The sequence below is a fragment of the Galeopterus variegatus genome, unplaced genomic scaffold (assembly GCF_000696425.1).
Source record: "Galeopterus variegatus unplaced genomic scaffold, G_variegatus-3.0.2 Scaffold338, whole genome shotgun sequence".
Classification (NCBI taxonomy): domain Eukaryota; kingdom Metazoa; phylum Chordata; class Mammalia; order Dermoptera; family Cynocephalidae; genus Galeopterus; species Galeopterus variegatus.
This window is the reverse complement of record NW_007726449.1, coordinates 419,805-431,140: the sequence shown is the minus strand read 5'-3', so window position 1 is coordinate 431,140 and position 11,336 is coordinate 419,805.

The window sequence follows — 11,336 nt, the reverse complement described above, 5'->3', positions numbered from 1 at the left end:
GCGACACTGAGGGTTGCGATCCGTTGCCGGTCATGAAAAAAAAAGACAAAAAGACAAAAAAAAAAAAGAAAATTTGAAATTGGTTTGAAGGATATTTTTGCATCATTTTCCCCCCTGAAATATGATTTTTAATTTCTCTTTAGTTTTCTATTATACAATTATAACATAATTTAACTATTACCAGCCAATTGCATTATATCTTTATTGACCTCTTTATTAAGAATGCTGTGAGAGGCTGTCATTTTGTTTTCTGACTGTGATGGGTACCACACAATTTGCCTCCCATTATAAACAACTGTAAAACTGGATGAAATACATGGGGCACCTGTTTGTAGGCTTTGAACAATAGGCAGTGCAGGACTGTGATCCTTGAGAGAAGGAAACACAAGGGGGTGGGAACAACGTTTGCCCCTCTTTCTGCTGGGGGCCACTGTACTCTCCTGACTCCAGTATAGGTTGGTGGAACCTCAGCCCAGCATGGTGGCTGCTCCAAGCTGAGGGGGCAGAGGTGAGAGTCCAGGACTGCTGAAGTGGCTGGAATTTATGGAGCAGGGTACTGGAGAAGAGGGAGATTTGGGAGTGTCCAGAAGTCTGTTTAGAGATTCCCCCACTGGGAAGAGAGAGACAGAGAGACAGAGAGAGGCAGGCTAAGAAGCAGAAACATATGTGAAGAAATAATGGTTAATAAATTCTCACATTTGGTGATAGGCGTAAACTACACATTCAAGAAGTTCAGCAAACCCCAAACAAGATAAATACAAACACTACCTATGCACAACACAGTAAAACTGTGAAAACCAAAGGTAAAGAGGAAAATCTTAAAAGCAACTGCAGAGAAATTACATTGTCCACAGGGAAACAATAAATCAAATTATGGTAACTTCTAAACATAAATAATGGAGGTCAAAAGACAATGGAACTACACTGTTAGAGTGCTAAACAAACACCCCCAAAATACAAGCCCACCCAGAATTCTGTATCTAGACAAAATACCCTTCAAAAGTAAAAGTGGAATCAAGACATTTTAAGACAAGCGAATGCTGAGCAAATTCATCACCAGCAATTTAGCTGAAGTTAAAGGTAAACGATTCAGATGGAAAACTGAATGCACAGAAAAGAATGAAGAACACTGGAAATGGTAACTATATGGATAAATATAAGACACTGGAATTTATTTTTTGTCTTAATTTTATTAAAAGACAACTGATTGTTTAAAACAAAAATATATTGCATTGTGTGGGTTATAACATACATGGAAGTAAAATAAATGACAATAGCACAAAGGATGGAAGGGGGAAATGTTGTAATGTTACTGGTTTCATACATGTTATGCAAAATGGTGCAATATTAATCCTAAAGATACTGTAATTAGTTATGGGTGAATACTATAATCCTTACAACAACCATTAAAAAAAAACAAACCTACAACGAAGTATTGTTAAAAAGCCAATAGAGGAATTAAAGTGGAATATTATAAAGTTTTGAGACAAGAAGGAATAGATGAACAATAACAAAAAATGGACGAGAGAATTGGAAAGCAAAGAGCAAGTGTCAGACCCACCTTCAGTCACATGAATTGAAGGTAAGTGGACTGAATACTCCACTTGAAAGGCCGCAATTGTCACACAGTATAAAAAAGCAAAGCCCAACTTTATCCTCTTTAAAGAGATCCACTTTAAGTATAGTGATACGTACATTGCTATTGAAAGAAAAGAGATGGAAAAAGATATATCACATAAATAACAAGAAAGCTAGGATGCCAATATTAATATCATACAAAGTAGCCCTAAAGACGAGGAATCACTGGAGACAGAGATCTTTCATAATATTTAATAAAAGTGTCAATACATCAGAAAGACAAAGCAATTATGAACTATCCTCTTTAAAGAGATCCACTTTAAGTATAGTGATACGTACATTGCTATTGAAAGAAAAGAGATGGAAAAAGATACAGCACATAAATAACAAGAAAGCTAGGATGCCAATATTAATATCATACAAAGTAGCCCTAAAGACGAGGAATCACTGGAGATAGAGATCTTTCATAATATTTAATAAAAGTGTCAATACATCAGAAAGACAAAGCAATTATGAATGTTTATGTGCCTAACAGATTCAAAACATGCAAAACAGAAATGAACAGAGGAAGAAATAAGCAAATGTACAGTTATCTTAGAAATGTAAACACCTCCTTTCAGTAATTTTTAGAGCAAGTAGACACAAAGTCAAGCCTTGGATGCTGTGAATAACGCTGTCAACTTCCTTGACACAATTGCCCCTTACAGAACACTCCACCAACAACTTCAGAACGCATTCTTTTTAGGTACATGGGGGAATATTCAGCACCAGTGTAATAAGACGTCTCAATAAAATTCAAAACTGCGATGTTGTCTGACCACAGCAGAATTAATTTAGAAGGCATGTGTAGAAAAATGAAACTAGACACCATGCACAAAAATCAATTCTAAATGGATTAAAGACTTAAATGTAAGACTTGAAACTATAAAACCAATAGAAAAAAACATAGGGGAAACACTTCAGGACATTGGTCTGGGAAAAGGTTTCATGAATAAGACCTCAAAAGCACAGGCAACAATAGCAAAAACAGACAAATGGGATTACATCAAGCTAAAAAGCTTTTGCACAGCAATGGAAACAATCAACAAAGCAAATGGAAGAAAATATCTGCAAACTATTCAGCCAACAAAGGATTAATCCAGGATGTGTAAGAAACTCAAACAACTCAACATCAAAAAACAAATAATCCCAATTAAAAAAATGGGCAAACGAGCTAAATAGACACTTCTCAAAAGAAGACATACAAATGAACAAGTACATGAAAAAATGCTCAGTGTCACTAATCATCAGGGAAGTGCAAATCAAAACCACAATGTGATATTATCTTACCCCAGTTAGAATGACTGTTATCAAAAAGACAAATAGTAATAAATGCTGGTGAGGACGTGGACAAAAGGGAATGCTTATACACTGTTGGTGGGAATGTAAATTAGTACAGCCATTATGGGAAACAGGATGGAGATTTCTTAAAACACTACAAATAGAACTGCAGTATGATCCAGCAATTCTGTTACTGGGTATATGTCCTAAGGAAAGGAAATCAGAATGTCCCAGGGGTTACCTGCACCCCATGTTTATTGCAGCATTATTCACAATCGCCAAAATATGGAATCATCCTAAGTGTCTATCAACTTATAGTTGAATAAAGAAAACGTGGTATATATGCACAATGGAATACTATACAGCCACAAAAAGAATGAAATCCTGTCACTCATAGAAACGTGGATGAGTCTGGAGGACATTATGTCAAGTGAAATAAACCAGGCACAGAACGATAAATACTGCATGTTCTCACTCATATGTGGAAGCTAAAAAAAATTTGATCTTATAGAAGTAGAGACTAGAATAGTAATTACTGAAAACTGGGAAGGGTATGAAGGCGGGTGGGTAGGAAGAAGTTGGTCAACAAATACAAAAATACAGCTAGAAAGAAGAAACAAGTTTTAGCTTTCTATAGTACTATAGGGTGACTATAGTTAACAATAATTTATTGTATAATTTCAATGACTAGAAGAGAGGATGCTGAATGTTCCTAACACAAAGAAATGATAAATGTTTAAGGTGGTGGATATGCTAATTCCTTTGATTTGATCATCGCACATTGTATACATGTATCCAAATGCATGTATCACATTGTACTCCTTATATATGTACAAGCATTATGTGTCTGTTAAAAAAAAAAGAAAACAAAGGAGACTTTCTTCTGTTACCCTTCCCACAGGAGTCTTTTGTGATCAACTTCTTGTTCTTTAGCAAAAATGAATACGATGAGCCTTAGGGGATGGAGTTGTGAAGCCACTGCATTAAATAAGGGGACTCGGTTTTTATTGATTTATTTATTTATGTATTTAATTTTATTTTTTTGTTGGTTATGAATATTCATGTGATACAAAGCTGATTGTCACCCCTCGTTGGGGGACTTGGTTTTAAACTCACATTAGAATTTATACACTCAACTGGATTCTTTCTTTCTCTGTTTCTCTCCCACTCTCTGTCTAGATAGATATATTGATAGGTAGATTGATAGAGATAGTGATCAATAGATACATATATAACAATATATATAATGTTAATATATAAAATGTAAAATTTTTAGTTTGAAATAATTTTAGATTTATAGAAGATGTAAAGATAATACAGAATTCCTGTAACCTTTCACCCAGTTTCTCCCAATTTGAGCATTTTCTCCCAATTTGAGCATTTTATGTAATCGTGGCATAGTTATCAAAACTAGGAAATTAACTTTGGTACAATGTTATTAGCTGAGTGTATACATTATTTGGATATCATCCTCCCACAATTAATATCCTTTTTCTTTTCTAGGATCCAATCCAGGATACCATATTGCATATAGTTGTCATATCTCTTTAGTCTCCTCTAATCTATGAGTTTCTTGTTTTTTTCTTGTTTTTTAACCTTAAAACTTTTGGAGAGTACTGTCCTAACGACTGAAATTGAAAGGGAGTTCGTCAAGATCTGCTTGGTATAATTGAAAAACTTGGGGCCTAGTCTATCTCAGGCCTTTGCCTGAACTGAGCTAACAATATAGAGAATTATGACTCTTCTCCTGTTTTTAAACTGAGTCATTTCATAGGTCCAGAGTCCTTTGAAAAGGAGGCAGGTACACTTGAGAAAGAATTTTTCAATTTTACAATATTAAATTTTCAGTATTACAAATACATATGGAGACTACTTCTCTCAACCTCCTACAGAGGGACCTGCAGACATATACCATGGTCACCGCACACTGAGAATAGGTAAATACCTCAAACTTCTATGAATTATTGAACATTGACTTTGAATCAACACTAGTACCTGGGGACACATAATGCCATAGGGGGAGTTTGTGGAGCTTAAGAGATGCACGGATTTTTAACCAGTCTGTCTCTCAGTGGTCACCGCACACTGAGAATAGGTAAATACCTCAAACTTCTATGAATTATTGAACATTGACTTTGAATCAACACTAGTACCTGGGGACACATAATATCATAGGGGGAGTTTGTGGAGCTTAAGAGATGCACGGATTTTTAACCAGTCTGTCTCTCAGTGGGTTCAATGGAACCCTAAATATATCTCATGGTTAATTTCCTAGTTCCTGTGTGGTAGTTTAAACAGCTTTCCTCAGAAAATAGCAAAATTGTCACCTTGGCTCCCAGACTTTTACAATAAAAGGTATTATGGTGTAAAAGAACAAAAGGAAGCATGTGGAATTCCACTTCTCTGCAAAAATAATATCAAAAGCAATACTGCATCCTTAGGAACCACAGGTATCAGAGCCACCACCAAGATGTGAAAGAGGCAGGGGTGGTATTCCATATCTCCACTTCAAATCTCCAATTTGGCCAAACTGAAGACAGAAGGATTTTAGAGACTAACAGGATTTTCTTAATCTTAATTAGGAGATAACTTTAACTGCAACTGTATTCTAAATATAGTCTTCTTACCTGGAGCAAATTGTCTTGGCGCCTGAATTTCAGTGATTGAATTGGCATTCCCCCCAACCCCCAACTAAATTCCATTAGCCGAAAATACCAGGAGACACTTGCTTTTGCCTAGAAGGAACGACAACAAACTTTGATTAAATTGTCTTGGCGCCTGAATTTCAGTGATTGAATTGGCATTCCCCCCAACCCCCAACTAAATTCCATTAGCAGAAAATACCAGGAGACACTTGCTTTTGCCTAGAAGGAACGACAACAAACTTTGATTAAATTGCCTCAGGTGATACCAACTTCATCACTTTGTCACTCTACAATGGTATCGGGACCTTGGCCATTCTCACTCTGCAACAGGACATTATGTTGGTCCACCACATTGATGACACCATACTGGTAAGACCTGGGGAGCAGGAAGTAGTGAGTACCCTTGATGCTTTTGTAAGACATTTGTGTGCCAGCAGTAAGACACTCATGTGTCAGAGGGTGGGGAACAAAGCCCTAAAAATACAGAAGCCTGACATCTTAGTAAACTTTCTAGGGTCAAATAGTATGAGGTACAACAGAAAATACAGTACTCTTACATGCCATATTTAGGCATGCTACTATGATCCATTTACTAGAGGATGTGAAAAGCTGCTAGTTTTATGTGGAATACAGATCAAGAGGAGATTCTAGCTACCACTTGGCCTTTATTATCTAACCCATTCCATTTACTCAAAGTGTTGGTGGCCGATTGAGATGTTTTATGGAGCATATGGGAATTCATGATAGAAGGATCACAGCGAAGTCCTCTATGACTGTGCTATAAAGCCATTCCCTATGTGGCAAGAAACTATTACTGTATACTTAACACGTGTTCATGCGACATTGGATGACCATGTATTGGATAACTAATTGTTCTTTAATACATCTAGCCACCAAGTCACAGATTCCCAGCAGCACTCTGTCATCAAAAGGATATAATTCGTATAGGACCAGGTCCAAAGAGGCCCTGTAAGCACAGATAAGTTTAATGAGCAGATTGCTCACAATCTTGGTGTGCCTGTGCTTGACATGTCACTGTTCCTCTCTCAAACCACACCCATGACTTCATGGGGTCTTTTAATGACCAGATGACTGGGAAGAGAAAAATATCAGTCCTGGTTTACAGGTGGTTCTGTGTAATAGTCTGGCACCAACTAGAAATGAATTGCGCTAGAGGTGGCCCTGAAGGATAGCAGAGAGGGGGCCTCCCCCAAGAGGACAGAACTTTGAAGTGTTTATACGTGTCCATTTTGCTAGAAGGAGAGTTGGCTTGAGGTAAGTTTTTATACCAATTCATGGAGAGTGTCTTATTATTTAGCTAAATAGCCAGGGTAAGGATATTTGGGGAGCAGGTACTTAGATTGACCTGTTGGAATGGATCAAGAGTGTGAGGATATTTGAATCCTGTGTAAATACTCACTAGAACTTTCCCACTCTTGGATAACCTACTCTGAGGCACGCAGGCTTCTTCCAAGTTACCCCTACAAACAAAGTGGCTGTGAAGGCATAGATGGAGACTATGCGTGGGCTTGACAACATGGACTTCCCCTCACCAGGGCACACCTGACTACAACCACTACTGAGTGGTTGCTTCATCAGCAGAAACAGTGTGAAGCCCCTGAAATGGTATACATGCAAGAGGTACCCAGGTGACATACTGATTACATTGGACCTCTTCCATCATAAAGGGGTGCTTGAAAACTTCTTTTTAATATTTGAAATCCTCCTAGTCTCACTAGCCATTTCTAGGTAAGGTGATCAGATGTGTGTGGGCTTTGACCAGCTCTATGCAGGTGCGACCTGACAGCACCTCACCCTGGGCCTGTTTCAAGTGCTTCTTGCTTCCCACCCTGCAGATTCTCTGATACTGGGCATGGGACTCCTGCAAGGGACCCACTTAGCATTCACCCGTATGTAACCCGGTAGGACGAGGAAGCCATTGCCCCATAGAAATTGGTCAACTCCTGCTTAGGACTTTGATTCTTGAAGGCATGGCACAGAGGTGCAGGGACAGCCAGAGATTATTTACATCATATTGGAGTTAAGAGTCCAGTGTTGGTGCCCCCAGTGGCAGAGTCCAAAGCAGTTCCCATGGAATGATTTTGGCTTTGTTTCAATTGGCTATTTCCTTTGCTTCCTGCTTATCTATCAGTTTTGTTTTTCAATCTTCATGTTGATTCTATGAGCTATCCAATAGCTTTCCAATAAATAACTTCTCAGCTTATGTAGTTTCTACTGTTTGTAACCAAGAACTCTGACTCTGTAAAACAAGAGGGTTGGGCTAAATGAAGTTTGCATTATTGCCTGATCTTTTCTTCCACTCTGTTATTATAATGCTCCCATTTTATCAATATGTGTGTGTGTGGTTATAAAGCTTTTTCTTTAACAAATAAAATCAGTGATTTTTTGGTTTTAAACTTTCAGTTGTTCTTGGAGTTGTCTTCTGAGAAGATGGTTACGGAGATCAGCCAGTTGAGTAGATGTCAATTATGATGTGTCATTTTTCAATGTCCTTAACTGGGGCTCAGGTGAGCTGTAATAGGATTTATGCACAAAAGCTCTTTTCTTATTTTAGAATTATTTTCACTCAGATTTGGCCCATTTCCACTAATAGAGACCTACAATTTCCTGAGGACCTACTACCCACCAGTTGCTAAGCCAATGGCATACCAAGGTGCAGGGAGGGATTCATGGGAGCTGCCTCAGTGGGAGAGGTATTTAATCACAGATTGTTCAGAATTACCCATGAATTGTAATAATGAAAAGCAGGTCAACCTTAGGCAGGTTGATTATTGTTTTTAAATTCTCTATTGATAATGTACTTCCTTTTTGTCTGCTCCTGATGCACATGACTCCTATAAAATCCCCCACCCCCACTTGGTATGCCAGTGCTCTGAGCAGTACACGTTATCTATTTTATCACTTAGGATAGTTCAACAAGGTATTGTTACCCCCATATTATTGGGTAGTCTTGATTCAGAACCTCACTAAAGGGCACAGCTAGACAGGGGCAGAGTGAAGATGTAAACCCAGACCCTCAGGTGTGCAAACCTGTGCTGTTCCCACTATACATCCCTGCCTTCTCAGGGCAGCCTGGAAAATAGATCAAACTCCTATGCAAGTTTTTCTTCTGTTCTAGGATTTGGCAGATCTCTCTCTCCCTCTCTCTCTCTCTCTTTTTTTTTTTTTTGGCAGCTGGACCATAAGGGGACGCGAACCCATGACCTTGGTGAAGCCTTGATCAGGCTACACTGACCAGCTGAGCTATGATCACTCTCTCTTCAGCTTCTGGAATCTCATGGAGGGTAGGGTACATTTAGGGTTATGGGCAAGTACTGATTCTGTCCCTGGTGACAAAAATACTTTGGTTGTCTTTGTATAAAACTTCTGTGGTGTGGACTTTGATTGTGAAAAGACTGTATAAAAGCCGAGACTAACCTCAGACCTCCAGGACAGTACAGCTGTACTACTTCTCTAATGCTTTGGCTCATCCTCAAGAAATAAACAGAGATAGCATCGTAACTTGTTAGTGATTAAAGGCCAGTCTCTTGCATGAAAAAGTTTATTTAAAAGAAAATAGCTTAAAGCAATTCAACAATCATAATGAGGTATCAAACTAATTTACTGTTGGTTAAACTGAGCCCATGGTGAAAGAATGGATGCACAAAAGCAGTGATTCAGTGCTCAAAGCAGTAGAGAATGCTTGGCTTGAACTGAAGAAGACATCAGCAGCGCTACAAAAATTCTTCTTAATTGCTTTTCAGTTCCTACCTCGCTTTTCCCAATTTTCCCCAGTTTTAACTACCATTCTTCAACCCTGAATGCTTATTGTTCAAATATATTTACCAAACGTAGAGAAATTCTTTTTTTCTGTTTTTATGGTAAAGATTTACTCTTGCTTAATAAATTAATGGGAAAAACATTTTGACTCAAGTGTAAATAAGGCAAACATATGGATTACATTTGGTTTTGAAATAAACATGGCTTGAAGGCTTGTCTGTGGTAGTGGTAGCATGGGGGTGGGGGAGAAAAACACATTTTAGGCTCTGCTAACATCAAAATAATTAGAAATAAGTCACTTGGAACCCCAGCAGTACAGATGGCCTCATTCTTTGATAAATCCTGCCATGCAATCAGAAATCCTAAAACTCTTTGCGAGCTGGGGTACCAGTGAAACTTTTCCTATCTGCTTCCTGTCTACCTCCCACCCTCTGGCCTCCATATTTTAGGGTGTAAGTTAACTATAGACCTATTGACTTCTTAATCTAAATCCAGATTAAATTATGCTGCTTCTCTTGGTTTCATGTTTGTCCAAGCATGGTCCACAGACCACCTGCATCAAAATGACCAGAGGTACTTGCTAGAAATGCACAGTCCCAGGTTCATCCAGTCCTGCAAAATCCACATCTTCATGGGTAGAGCTCAGGAATGTACATTTTAACAAGATTCCTAAGTGCTTCAAGGTTTGGGATCCATTGTTCTAATCATTCAGTATTAACTAAAGTTGAGCCTTGTTAAATTGTTAGAATATGACATCCCAGGGCTATATCTAGGTAATAATAATTTTAGCACTGTTTAAAGTTTAAATTCAATTAATATTTATTGAGTTTCTACTTTCATGCCAGGCTTTTCACATGCATTATTTTATGTAATGATAAATTATCCAGTGAAGTAAGTATTTTATCTCACAATCAAGATGAGGAAACTGAGGCTCTTATCAGTGACTTGTTCACTCGTGTTTACACAGCTAGTTCATGGTGGAACAAGGATTTGGATCAGGTTTCTGATTCCGTAGCCTAACCTCATACATCTACCACATTTGTTCTTTTGCTGAATTACAGGTGTTTATTGAGCTTCTACTTTGGGCCAGGCACTGATCTAAGTAGTGGAGACACAGAGTGAAGACAAGACCCCTGCTTCCCTGCGTAGCCTAACCTCATACATCTACCACATTTGTTCTTTTGCTGAATTACAGGTGTTTATTGAGCTTCTACTATGGGCCAGGCACTGATCTAAGTAGTGGAGACACAGAGTGAAGACAAGACCCCTGCTTCCCTGGAACTTTCTAATCGGAGAAGACAACAATAAACAACACAAATGCACCTGAGTGCCTGCGTTAAAGAAAATGCAATAAACAACATTTGTGTTTCAGAGAAAAGACATCCTTATAGTCCTTACTGTTATGTAAAACTAAATAAGAGATTATTCATCCTAAAGACTAATAAAGTCCATAGTTACTATGTTTAGCAGATAATGGGAGAATTGCTCATAAATATTAATTAATGAGGATTGTAAACAAGAAAATATATAATTTAGAAATTTACCTCTATCTCATCAATAATTTTAGCTCTGATAAACTGGCCATACTGAAAGAATATTCAAGCTGTCTAAGCACTTAAACATGTGGCACTTTAGGCAAACATTCTTCATCTATTACCTGACAGTCTCAGCCTCCAGATAAATGGAAACACTTTTGAAAAAACAGAAATAATTATCTCTACTCTGGGCCATGTGGGCCTGATGCTCATTATATTTTGAAACAAGCTTGAACAAATGCCTTTCTGGCACTCACCAAAGAACGCTTTCATTTACTTAGTTTAACTTGATCGTGGTTCTGCTCCTCCTAAAAGCAAAATTAAGATGAGTGACTGAAAGAAAGAGGCACTAAGGCTTCTAGGTTTCCCCACGTCTCTCCGTGAGTCTAGTGAGGTTACCTGCAAACAAATTCACAGTTCCCTGCTGCAACGTCTTCTTTGAATTTTGCTCTCTTGGCTTTTAAGGAAGTGCATGCAA